This window comes from Eptatretus burgeri, chromosome 12 (assembly GCF_056783735.1).
Source record: "Eptatretus burgeri isolate ZD-2024b chromosome 12, Ebu_testis_v1, whole genome shotgun sequence".
Lineage (NCBI taxonomy): Eukaryota > Metazoa > Chordata > Myxini > Myxiniformes > Myxinidae > Eptatretus > Eptatretus burgeri.
In genome coordinates, this window is record NC_140972.1 from 86,317,736 (window position 1) to 86,330,244 (window position 12,509).

Here is a 12,509-nt window from a genome sequence, read left to right on the forward strand (position 1 = left end):
AGGAGAAACCTGTAAACTCGGGCAGCTAGAGACGAAGAGCCAGGAATTGGGCATCCTAAACGAGTGGGACAAATTGCCCGAACCGGAAATTAAAGAGCACGCACACATAGGATTAATAGGGGACAATGGGGTTGAACTCGTGGAATGTCTCGTGACCCGGTTCAAGCTTCAGGTTAACCTCCCTCAGGAACAGAGGGAGATGGTAAGCTCCCTCGAAGCAGATCGCGACCAGATGCATCCGGTAGAGCCATACGAGGATGAGTGGGTGAATGATGCGAATGCGTCCATGCAGAGTTTGGGGAGGGGAGGGGGGGTAGAGACCCCAGGACCTCTTGAGTTAACACGAATCCCCGATGTGATTGTACCGGAGTGCATGTCGAGGTGTGCGAATGGTGGTGTCATGGCATGCGTGAGTGCGTGCATGGAAATAGACGACGGATGGATTCGGACGGGAGATGGGAATGGCGAGCCTAAAGGGCCACACTGAGTTATTTTGGAAGCCGCGCCAGCTCCGCAGGGACGTTGCGTGCGAGGTCCATTCTGTGTTTCGCGAACGGTCCAAGCACGCACGTTTGCGCGATCGGAAGGCGGTGCCGAAACGTTTCGTGCATGGAACAAAACCGACACATGCACAGTTAAAAGGAAGGTTGCGTGAATTTGGAAAGCACGGGTCCCCATGTGAGCACGTATGCGGGGCATCACGTGCTGCACGCCGCGTGTTCTGTTTGCATAACGCGCGGAGCGAGTTCCCAGGATGACATGCTCGGGCGGGCCTGTACGGCAAGCCACGCAGGTTCCGTGAGCGAGTGACGTCACCAGGGATCCCCCAGCGTGGACTGCGGGTGAGTGGCACATGTTGGCTCACATGGCGGACCCCTCGAAAACGAGCGCCGATTGTGATGTGCAGGGCGACGACAAGGCCTCGATTATCGGCCAACGGAAGGGGACGTGCTAGTCAGAAACCGCCGCCCGGGTGATGCAAAGAAGGCTCGTGGAGCCTTGCTACGAGTACACGATACCCCGGCCAGGATGTGGCAAGCATCCTCGCCCGGGCAAAGGAGCATTAGTTAGTGGGAAGGGTTTAGCGATAGATAGACCGGCCTCATGGGGCAGGAACAGTTCCTCATGGGGCCCGTGGAATGAGTTAGAGGGAATGTTAGGTTAGATTTCGAATTGAAAATGGATTTTGGGAAACATGGACGGACATGGACTTTATAGTGGGAACGTAGCTTAGTAGTAGAGTTAAATGGAATGTACACTAGTGCAAGGGATGATGAGGGGCACGAGCTCGTTCGGGGAATGTAGGTAGAGTGTCAGTGTGATGTAAAAAAAAAAAAGATGAAGAGAAAGAAGTACAATGAATGAGTGTGGGTCAGCGGGTCCGAGTGTGTGACAGGAGTGAATGTGTAATGCATGGTGTGAATGAATGATGAGGGGGGGGAGGAGTGCACCCCACGCAAGAAAACCCGGGGTCAGTGTAATGATAGTTAGTGGGTTCGTTAAATTTACCAAAAGGAGGTCGTTTTGTTGTTGGTGTTGAGTGAAGGCTCGAAACCTTTTTGAAGGGTGCAGAAGTCCATTGACCGGCTGGGAGCGTGGCTGTGGAAAGGTGAGTACTGAGTAGAGGGCCCCCTGGGCACCGGAGTTGTCGGCCAGAGTAGGCCATGTGGGACCAAGGGACCGAGTAGTGTAATGGGCACGGGCGACCCTCGTAAAGGGACCCGGAGCACCAGAAATGCCACGTGGGCATATACGGGGGAGTAGCTGGGAAGGGCATCCCCCACGTTCCTACGGAGAAGGTAGGCTCGGAGACTGCCTCAGCGACCCGGGGGTGCCATAGTTAGAGTTCGGCAGACGGGAATCCCTGCCAAGTGAGCCACGCTGCCCAGCTACAAAATTGTGCAAGGGCACGAGAGAAAATTTGAGGACCAGTCCCAAATTTATAAGGAACACCAACACAGGCGACGGGAATCATGGTTTCTAGAACTGATAGTTTAAAGAGACAGGCATGTTGAAAAGCCCCAGTGATAGTTTAACGTTTAATAAAGGATAGAAGCCTGGTGTTGGCTTAGTGGTTATGGTGGCGGCTTGGGATCCTAGGGTCCTGAGTTCAAGCCCCGTTGACCGCTGAATTAAAATACACCAGGAGGTTGACTCAGCCTGTCATCCTTCCGAGGTCGGCAAAATGAGCACCAGTGAACTGGTAAAGAGGACACTACGTCAGCGGCATAGCCGCGTCCCAACCAATGATGCAACCAGCAGCAACAGGCTGCTGAGATGGAGAAGAGAGAGAGAGAATAAAGGATAGGACAGATCGCGGGTTGAGAGACATAATGTTGTAATTGCATTTCTGGCGAAACCGAATAAAATGGCTCTCATATCTTTCAACACCATATTTATCTTTCATTAGTGATTTGCAGGAAATGGGAAATTTTCAGTTACATTATGTCTCTCAACCCACGAAATATGGTGTTGAAAGACATGAGAGCCATTTTATTCAACCCCGCCAAAAATGCAGTTACAACATTATGTCTCTCAACCCGCGAGATCGGAAATGTGACCCCCTTTGCACCATCCATCCCTTCACTGCCTGTAGGCCGCTGGACCCACCATGGGAGATTGCTGAAATCTGTGGAGGTTATTCTGAGGCTCCATTGGGCCTCGAGACAGATCCACCAGTCTCTTCCTTATTCCCCTCAAGAAGGATCTTAGGGGTTGGGAGTAGGCAGGTAGGATAGGTTAGCCGGACAAACACAGTTAGGGGGTTAGGGACAAGCAATTATAAAGAAAAAAAATTAATAATAATGAAATGAAAGGAAAGAAAAAAAGGGGGGGGAGTCAAAATTTCGTTGTTGCAAACGAAGGGAGTGGGTATGGACAAAGACAGGCAAAGGCGATAGGTTGGGGGGAGACAGGGTAGGTCCGAGCCCGTTTTTGGAGCGGCCGGCACCACCGCACTCCCTCCAGGACCTCACGGACCAGATCAGAGGCCGGCCAGCTTCATATGCCGGCCTGTTTGCTGGTCCGCATTTGCCATGCTTCACTTGCCTGCCTTTGCCTTGACCCCATCCATGCCTGCTTGCCCTTGTTGCATTTCCCCTGTGTCAATCATCTCCACCATGTGCGCCAGGACCATCTTCAAGTGTGTTCGCAAAGACTGCCCTGCAGGCAGCCACACCATGGGGACTGCATTGGTGCAGCCCATGCATCCATCATCCATCTTGTGTTTTGCATCCAGTCCATTCTCCATTCAAATGAGCCAGGGACTGCATTGAGCAGTCCGGCTACCTCCTTGTCTTCTTGCATAAAGGCCAGTTCAAATGGCCTGTGGGACGGTGCATGGCCTGCCGTGTTCGGGTGAGTTGCCTCCAGCAGCCAGGAATGGAACAGGAAGGTTCAGTGACAAACGAGGGACCTTTTGAGCAGGCCCTGAAGACGTCTGACCTTCAGGCTGCTGTGCACTCACCCACACAAACTGTTGACTTTGCCATGCCTTTTTCCCCACAGATAACAGGTCCTGGGCCATGGTTAGTGTAAATAGTAGGTAAAAATGTAAATACTTTTTAAAAACCCACCTGTGTGTCTGTCTAGCGCCGGCAATTTAGTTAAGTTGTACGTGTGAGTGTGATAATTAGTTATGCAGTGCACTAGGTTATTTATTTTTGGGACACGTATAGAAATGTCGCACTCAGGGGTCCGTAGGTAAAATGTACTAGGGGAAAAAACCTACACCTGTATGGCACACGAAAATTTACGACTCGGGACAAGTCTATAGAAAGAGGGGGGGGAGGTAGTGTTACGGATTTGGAAGCCTTTTGCACAAAGACAATCAGAGTCCCCGCAGTTCAGTTATTTCGATAAGTATGTGTTTATAGTTAGGGTCCCGTCCTTCTGTCTAATGGGTTAATTTCATGTGTGTGCTGCGGGTTTCTTTTATAGTCAGGTTTTTTCTTTTTTACATCTTTAAATCTTCCTCCCAAACATATCAAACCTTCGAGCACCGACTCCATCATCCACGTGTTTTTGGCTGAAGGCGTGGGTGGAGCCTCCATCGCCTCACATCGAAGCTCTGCTCTGAAGAAGGGCATGGAGCGTTTCCTCCAGCCAATGGACGGAGAGCAAGAAAAGCCGAGGCGCTCCAGCCAATGAGAGGCCAGAAGGCCAGAAACTACGACAGAGCCTCTTGGGGGGGGGGGGGGCACCGAGATGCCCCGATACACCTCCGACATACCCCCGTCCAATGAGGAGGTGAGTTACCTCAGGACGGACCCCTCCCACCTGATGTGAGAAATGAATAATAGAGTGGCGACCCGACCAGGAGTGTACCATATAGCCGAAGAAGAAGCCTCATTGCCTGGTTTATTCTCGTCTTGCCCGCAAGTGCTCATCTCGTCTGGTCCGTTGTCATGCTGGCTGGAGTCTGTTGCGTCATTCCCCGTCCCTGGAGCTTGGTGTGGCGACGAAGGTGTGGGTTCGAGTCCCCCTCCCCCCCCCCCGAACCAGCTCGTCTCGACCAGACCGCACGAGGTGGGAAGGTGCCCGACCGAACTCTTACCTTCAGCTCGCCTTCTCTCCCGAGCTGAAGGGTCCAATAAAGACCCGACGAGGTCCATTTCGTGTGTGTGTGTGTGTGTGTGTGTGTGTGTGTGTGTGTGTGTGTGTGTGTGTGTGTGTGTGTGTGTGTGTGTGTGTGTGGCACCAGTCTGTTAAGTAGAATTAAGTGCTTTTTGCTCATTGTACATTACATTTTATTCGTGATTAAGTCTGCACTGTCTTATTATTAAAAATAAATATCTGTTAAATGTTCCAGTTTGTTGCCTGTCGTTTCTACCGTTCACCCAGCATGGAGCGTATTGTGAATTAGGGAGGCCTTGTTGCTGTAATTGTTCATTTGGACCGACGGATCTTGGTAATCCCCACTCGGTTTACACCCGGATAGGGCTCGGTAAACAGTCCATTCCGCCCGAGGTCCGTCGAGGGCGTGGTTTTCCCCGGTAGTTAGACGACGTGGGTACTTAGGTATATTGAAATTAGGCAATTAACCCTTCCACACGCCATCAAAAATATTGGCGACCACGGTCCTTTAAGTGACCCGTCGGCTCCGGAGTTATCCGGGGTGATGACCTTTCAATTCCGGTGTTCGGTAGGAGACGGCCCAACTGCTCCCTCTGGTGGTAGTCCTCACTACCGAAGCCGGCACCACGACAATATTATATATTATACAAGAATTAAAAAACAAATTTTTTTAAAATGTAAAAGGAAGTCGGGGGATGGTGAAAATAAATTATCATGTGAATAATGATAATAATTTGAATAATGTTTGTTGCCTGACCATCCCTGCATCCATTTGCAATGAAAGTGTTTGTTGATTGTTTCTATGTTTGAATTTGAGTAGTGATACATCAAACAGGACACACACACACACACACACACACACACACACACACACACACACACACACACACACACACACACACAGTGAGATGCATCGTGTCAATTACAGACACAGCTTTACGCAATAATTTATTGTGACCATCCCTACATCCTTCTGCATTTTACCCACTTGCGAAGTGAAAAGTGAGGCTAAGCAATTGGTTCAGAAGAACGATTGTAGAAGAAACAAATTGCGGCTCATAGGAAATATAGATTGTGTTCGGGAATGCAAAGCAAGAATTTAAAAGACCCTTCCCACGTGCTTTTGCTGAAGACTGCACAGGTGTTCTATGAACTCTCGAGTGTGTTTTTGCTCAAGACCTCCACCACCGAAGGTGAAGGTGGTTATGTTTCTGTGTGTTTGTTTGTCTGTCTGTGTGTAGGATATCTCAAAAAGTTGTGGACGGATGGAGACGAAATTTTGTGGACATATTGGGTGTGTGACAAGGACGAACTGATTAGATTTTGGTGAAGATGCGGATCCGTATCTGGCTACTCGAATTTTTTAAGTGAATCTTTACCATTGAGAGATAGGGCTAAACTAATATATATCATGATATCTCAAAAAGTTGTTGACCGATTCGGATGAAACTTGGTGGACAGATTGAGTGTGCGACAAGAACAAATTGATTAGATTTTAATGAAGATCCGAATCCGGATACAATAATTATTTAATTTGTAATGTAGATTCTTCACCATTGAGAGATAGGGCCAAAAACGATAAACAGCATGATATTTACCCTCACAGAAGGATTCGGAGAGGATATTGCATTTGAGTCGGTTTGTTACTTGGCAAAAAAAAAAAAAAAAAAATTGACAAATATGTTGATCGCTTCCATTTATTTGTCTGTCTGCTCACCTTTAATTGCCTACAGGTCACAATATTAAACCGATCTTCACGAAACTTCACCAAATAGTAGTGTTGGTCGTCCGACAGAATCCTATTTATTTTTGAGGTCAAAAGTGGAAACGAGTAAAAATCATAGGCCAAAGGGAAACATGGTCCAAATTTCTAAAAAAAAAAAAAAAAAAATTGTATACCTTGTCAAAGCTCGTATGAGAGCGAACACACAACGCACAGCAAGGAGGGCATGAGACAAGAGAGGTGGGAGTGAGAAGGACAAAAGAGTGGCGAACAGAGACATGAGGAGATCTGTGGAAGGGAGAGGGATGGGGTGGGGAACATGGGGAATACAAGATGGACATTACAGGGACTTTCAGGAATAGTATTGGCTCTGGGGGTGGGGGGGGGTGTTTGTGTACATGACTCATTTAGAGCGTCACCCTATTCTTTTTGTTCTCTATGCCAAGACCTTCAAAAAAAGTTTGGGTAACACCTCCAGATCAAGTACATTTTCTCTGTAGGGTCCATCTTGGATTCGCAGTTGGCTACCAGCAAACTATAATTGAACCAAAATGCCCATATTGGGTTTAGATGGAATAAATCATTGGTGAACATGCATAAATTATTAATTTTGATTTACTTCAATTACTTATGCATTGCTTAACACATTTTAGCATGATTTTTTCTCTTAAAACTTGGTTCACAGAAGAAAATGACCATATTTTATGTAATTATAGTCAAAAATAGCTTTCAACTTGAAAGTAGATCAAAGTTTGATGGTCTCTGAATGACTTGATATTGTAAGTAGAGCTATAAAATTTGGCCAAAAGTTTCGTTATTAAGTTCTCTGAGCAATTCAATTTTCATATTATCACAATGGTGGTTATGTGTGATGACCACAGAGCTCATTGTAAACCAAAGTCACCCCGAACCCCCAAATGGCCACTTTGACGGCATTTCATCAAATGATATCTCCTCAACTAAATGGCATGGGAAGTTGATTTTTTTGTACTAAATATAGGTTATTGACCCCAAGGAATTCATTGATAAAATTTTTGGAGTTTTTGTAGTTGATCTATTTTGCATAATTCCAAAATTGCTGCCAAAATATTGAAAAAAGCTCATTGTAAACCAAAGTCACCCCTACCCCCAAATGGCCACTTTTACGGTATTTCATCAAATGATGATATCGACTCAACTAAATGGCATGGGAAGTTGATTTTTTGATACAAAAAATAGGTTTTTGACCACAAGAAATTCATTGATAACATTTTTTGGAGTTTTTGGAGTTGATCTACTTATTAATCATTCCAAAATTGCTGCCAAAATATTGAAAATTCGGAATGCAGAATAATATTCAAGATGAAACTCTAACTCAATATCCTTCCCACTCTCTCAAGCCTATCTATTAAAACAAGTCAAAAGCAATATTAATTTAAGAATTTTAATGTTTACACAATGAAATAAGTTCTGGTTTATGCACAACCATTAATACAGTGGTGCACATACATCAATACTATTAGTTACATACACATTGCTGCCAAATAGTTCCTTGTTATTGTTCCAAATAGTTCAATATGTTCCTGACTTGTTGATATATTTTCTTGAATTATCACTCATCGAGCATTCAAGATAACTTGTTCTAAATGCTACATTACATATGTTACATACCGCTAGTACTAATATTATTACACACACTACATAATTTACTACATACATGCATGTACCTGGATAGTTTTCTGGAAAACTACAGTAAACACACTGCATTCTAATACTAGTTACATGTACATTACTACAAACTCGCTTATAAAGTCCAGGTAAAGTTGTTCTAATGTGTTGTTGATATATTTTCTTGAATCATCACTCATCCAACATTCAAGATTTATAACATGTTCTCAGTAATACACTACCTACACTACATACTGCTAGAACTAATATTGCTACATTCACTACATAATACACATAAATCAACTGTACGAATATAATACAAAGCTCAAACAGTCATCTCCACATAAAGTTGCAGAATTCCCGAGAATCACATTAAGCAATTGGATTTTTGCAGGAGGGTGATGTTTTTTTGCACCGACAGAATCTGAAACATCTGACCCAAGCCATCCTGCAAGAGCATGTTGATCTAGCACACTTATCACAAGTACAGAATAGAGACCAATGGGCAGGAAGGATTTTCCACAATGTTGCAGGTATTAGCTGACCCTGCTCATACTCATAGCCACAATGCTCTGGCTTCAGTGCCTCAACAGTTTACCTCACTTAGGTATCCCCAAAAATGACATCATACACTTTCATATCCCTGTTATTTACTTAAAAATGGTCTGAGGGCTTAGGTATGTATTATACACTAATAGAAAATCACATATGGGGAATCATTTGGTCACCTGATATTTGACTTTGAGTGAAGGATTCAAGGTAAAATAGACCCTCAACAGTGTTCCCTTTGTAAAAAAAAAAATGTCCTTATCTTTCTAAAACAAATGGTCTGATGGCTCAGTTACATACGTGTTATGAATAAATGGGAAATAACATATGGAATATTTTGGTTACATGGTGGTTGGCCTCGAACAATGGGGTCAAGGTCAAATGGACCCTAACATCATTGTCATCACAGTATTACCTTTATCGAGGAAAAGCCCATATCATTCAAAACATGGTGTGATGGCTAGAAATAAAATATGGAAATCTTTTGGGACTTGACCTTGCCCTGGTATGTGGTTATGCCCCAAGTTCCCCTACATCTAATTAAGATGAGTGTCTCAATATAGTCTCTGTAGGATTGAAGCATATGCACATCACTGTTTTAGACAATTAATTAAAGCTTCAATGTTAAATCATGTCTACTTTTCCTTATTTTGGCAGTCATTTTGAGGAAAATCTTGGGATTATGCCAATTAGATCAGCTAAAAAAATGCAAAAATGTTACCAATGAATTCCTTGGGGTAAATAACCTATATTTAGTATAAAAAAAATCAACTTTCCATGGCATTTAATTAAGGAGATATCATCATTTGATGAAATACCACAAAAGTGGTCATTTGGGGGAAGGGGTGACTTTGGTTTACAATGAGCTCTGTGGTCATCACACATAGTAGTGGAGCAGCAGGGGCCAGAAAAGAGGCTTATTTAGTGAGATACCCACACCAGCAGTACCACATTTTCTAATGTGGTTATTATTGACCACCTACTATCCCTGTACATGAGAACCAATGATGCCAGTCTGGGAAATGGTGGAATTCTGAGAAATAGGTCAATTAAGGTCGTTGACCCCTGAATTTGGCAACATTTACTAAAATGGCTATGGTTTATATAATTTTCATGTTACAATACCTTGATATACATCAAACTGATCCTAAGACAATAGGCTATAACATGCAATAACAAAAAAAACATGTGACTGATAATTGTAAGTGCAGAACCAACTTTATTACAAATTTTGCCCCCAAAATCCAAATTTTCGCATTTTTCAAATACTTTTAGCATCACTCAGCACATGCATAATATAAAAGTATCAAATATTAAGCATTGAAAAGTTTATCTAGGGTCTGCTGCAATTATTCATATATAATATATTCTATTATCTTAAAGGTAAATCATATTTTCATCACATTTTGTCCAAGATGTCTGAAAATACCTGAAAATGGTATTATTCAATACTCATGGCAAATTACCATTAATTTCATCTGAAATGTCTTTGAAATAATATATTGTTGTAAGGAATTATAATTGTTGATGAGTATATCAATAACACACAGGTATAGATCCAGAATTTTTGTAAGGGGTGGGGGAGGGGGTTACAAATACCTATGTACTAACACCCCCTCCCCCTTCCTCAATATCACTAAATACATATGCACTAAAAAAAGTGCTCCCCCTAAACCCTGAACCAACCCTAAAATAATGCCCCTGACAAAGAATATTGGATTATATAAGATGATCCCATATGCCACAATAATCCTGAGATGACCCCCACATTCCTGAGATGGTCCTCACATGTGGCACTGCTATAAATAGCACTCTCATCAGCCATGTGTTTACAATGTATATGAAATTAGGTCAGTCACACTTGAACAGATGCGATAGACTACACATACTGCAGCATGTTTTATGTGACACCCTCTTCTCTGTTAAAATGTAAGAATGAAAATATTTGTTTCTAGTTTTTTTTTAATTATGAATAGTCTTGTGATGAAGATATATTACCATGTAGCAAAGTTTCTGATGGAAAAACATGTGGTATACTGAATGTTTTGCCTACAGGCTGTTGAGCTGGGGTTAAATGGTACTGTCATGAGAATGTGTCTCAAATGGAAGTCATTACTGCATACATTTTATGTAAGGTACATGGTGTTGTGAAAAATAACCCCCCTAAAAGAATAAAGTCCTACGAATAGGGTTTATCCCTAGGTCTAAAATACTTATGAATTTACATTGAATTATTTTCAATTTAGTGGATTAAATAGACTTATTCTGCCAAACTATTGGTGACCAATATTTTTTACGATTGCAGGCAAATCCACATTTTGTCTTGGTGTACTCAATATTACTTCAACAGCACTGAACAGTCTATTATTACAATATGGATGCAGAATTTGACACTACTCCCATTGCCAAGAAAGCTAAGGGAGAAGATACCATTGACATTGATAAGTGTCTTTTCTGCACAAAATCCTTTTCATCAAAGGAACAGCCAGTCACTCCAGTTCTTAACAAACTACGGTCCTTATTCTCAGCATGCAGACAACGGAATGACTCAGTTAGTCAGAAACTTTTGGCCCATGAATCTGATATAATTTCTGGAACAGTGGTGTTCAGGTATCACAGACAATGCAGATCAACATATGAAAGCCAACATCACATCAGAAGAGCTATTAAAACAGTTGATAACTCTGATGTAGTTTTGGATGACGGTGGTAATTCTAGTGGTGGTAATGGTGATGGTGCAAGTGGTGGGTGTGCCAACCGCTTTACAAGATCCAAGGCATCAGTTGTGAAGTTTGACTGGAAATCTCGCTGTTTCATCTGTAGTGATCCTTGCAGCTCAAAGCACCGATTATCTTGGTCCATGGTAGAGTCATCTGTGAAAGATGACCCTGAGCATCCCAAGATGTACACCCGAGTTCTTCAAGCTGCAAAGGCTAAGCAAGATGAAGACATGATAACCAGACTTCAGGGTGTACCCAATGGTGATCTGGTTGCCATTGAGGCTCGTTATCACAGATAAAAGTCATGCTACATCAACAATGTCAGTGGTCTCTCTATCACTGCAAGTCAGAACAGAAAGCAACAATTTGCTGCACACAGTACATCAGTGAGGAGACTGATCAGTGAGTTTACATCACCCATCATTGAACACAGACAAATATTCTTCCTGAGCACCTTGAGAAAGCGGTTCTTGGAGATCCTTGCTGAAGAGGGAGTGGACCATCCAGGTTCATACACATCCTATACAGTAATCTCAAAAGACAACTTATAAAAGAGTGGCCAGATGTTGCATTCATGCCACAACCAGGCAAGTCAGATCTTGTTTGTTCTTCAAAGACAACAGCAGGAGATGCTTTGCAAAAGGCAGATGAGATGTCAAAAGTTTTGAGGGAAGTAGCTGAGGATGAAGAGACAAGTTTGAAGACAGATTTGACATCATCAATGGTCGATGAAAGCATTGTTCCAGCCTCTTGGTCTGCTAGGATTTGATGAGCAAAACATTTCAAAGGAGATAGAAATGGCAGCCACAAAGTTTGTTGGCTACATGTATGGCAAGACAAACTGCATGTCATTGAATGGCCTGAGGTGTCAGAAGACTGGACAGAGGAACATCCAGGGAAAGAAACTACCACCAACAGAAGACGCTTTCAGTCTGCATCTACTTTGCTCTGCTTATCAGCTGTTAATGTGGAGACAAGCTGCTTACCCTTCTCCAACCTTCCCTGATGCAACAGCATATGGCTTCGAACACAGCCCAGGTGGCACTGGTCTCCAGCCTCAAATGATGAGTCAATCGCCAGCTGCTCCAGAGTTGTTAAATGACCTTGTGTGTGACTGTCAACCCGATACCTGTGCAGTGGAGTGTTCTTGCTTGGAGAGTGACCAACCATGTACAGCAGCATGCAACTGTGAAGCCTTGGTGGATGGAGGGGACAAATCATGTTCAAATCCCTTTACTCTCTCTGCATTTTAGAGTGATAATTCAGACTCAGATGCAGACTAGATATCAACATAA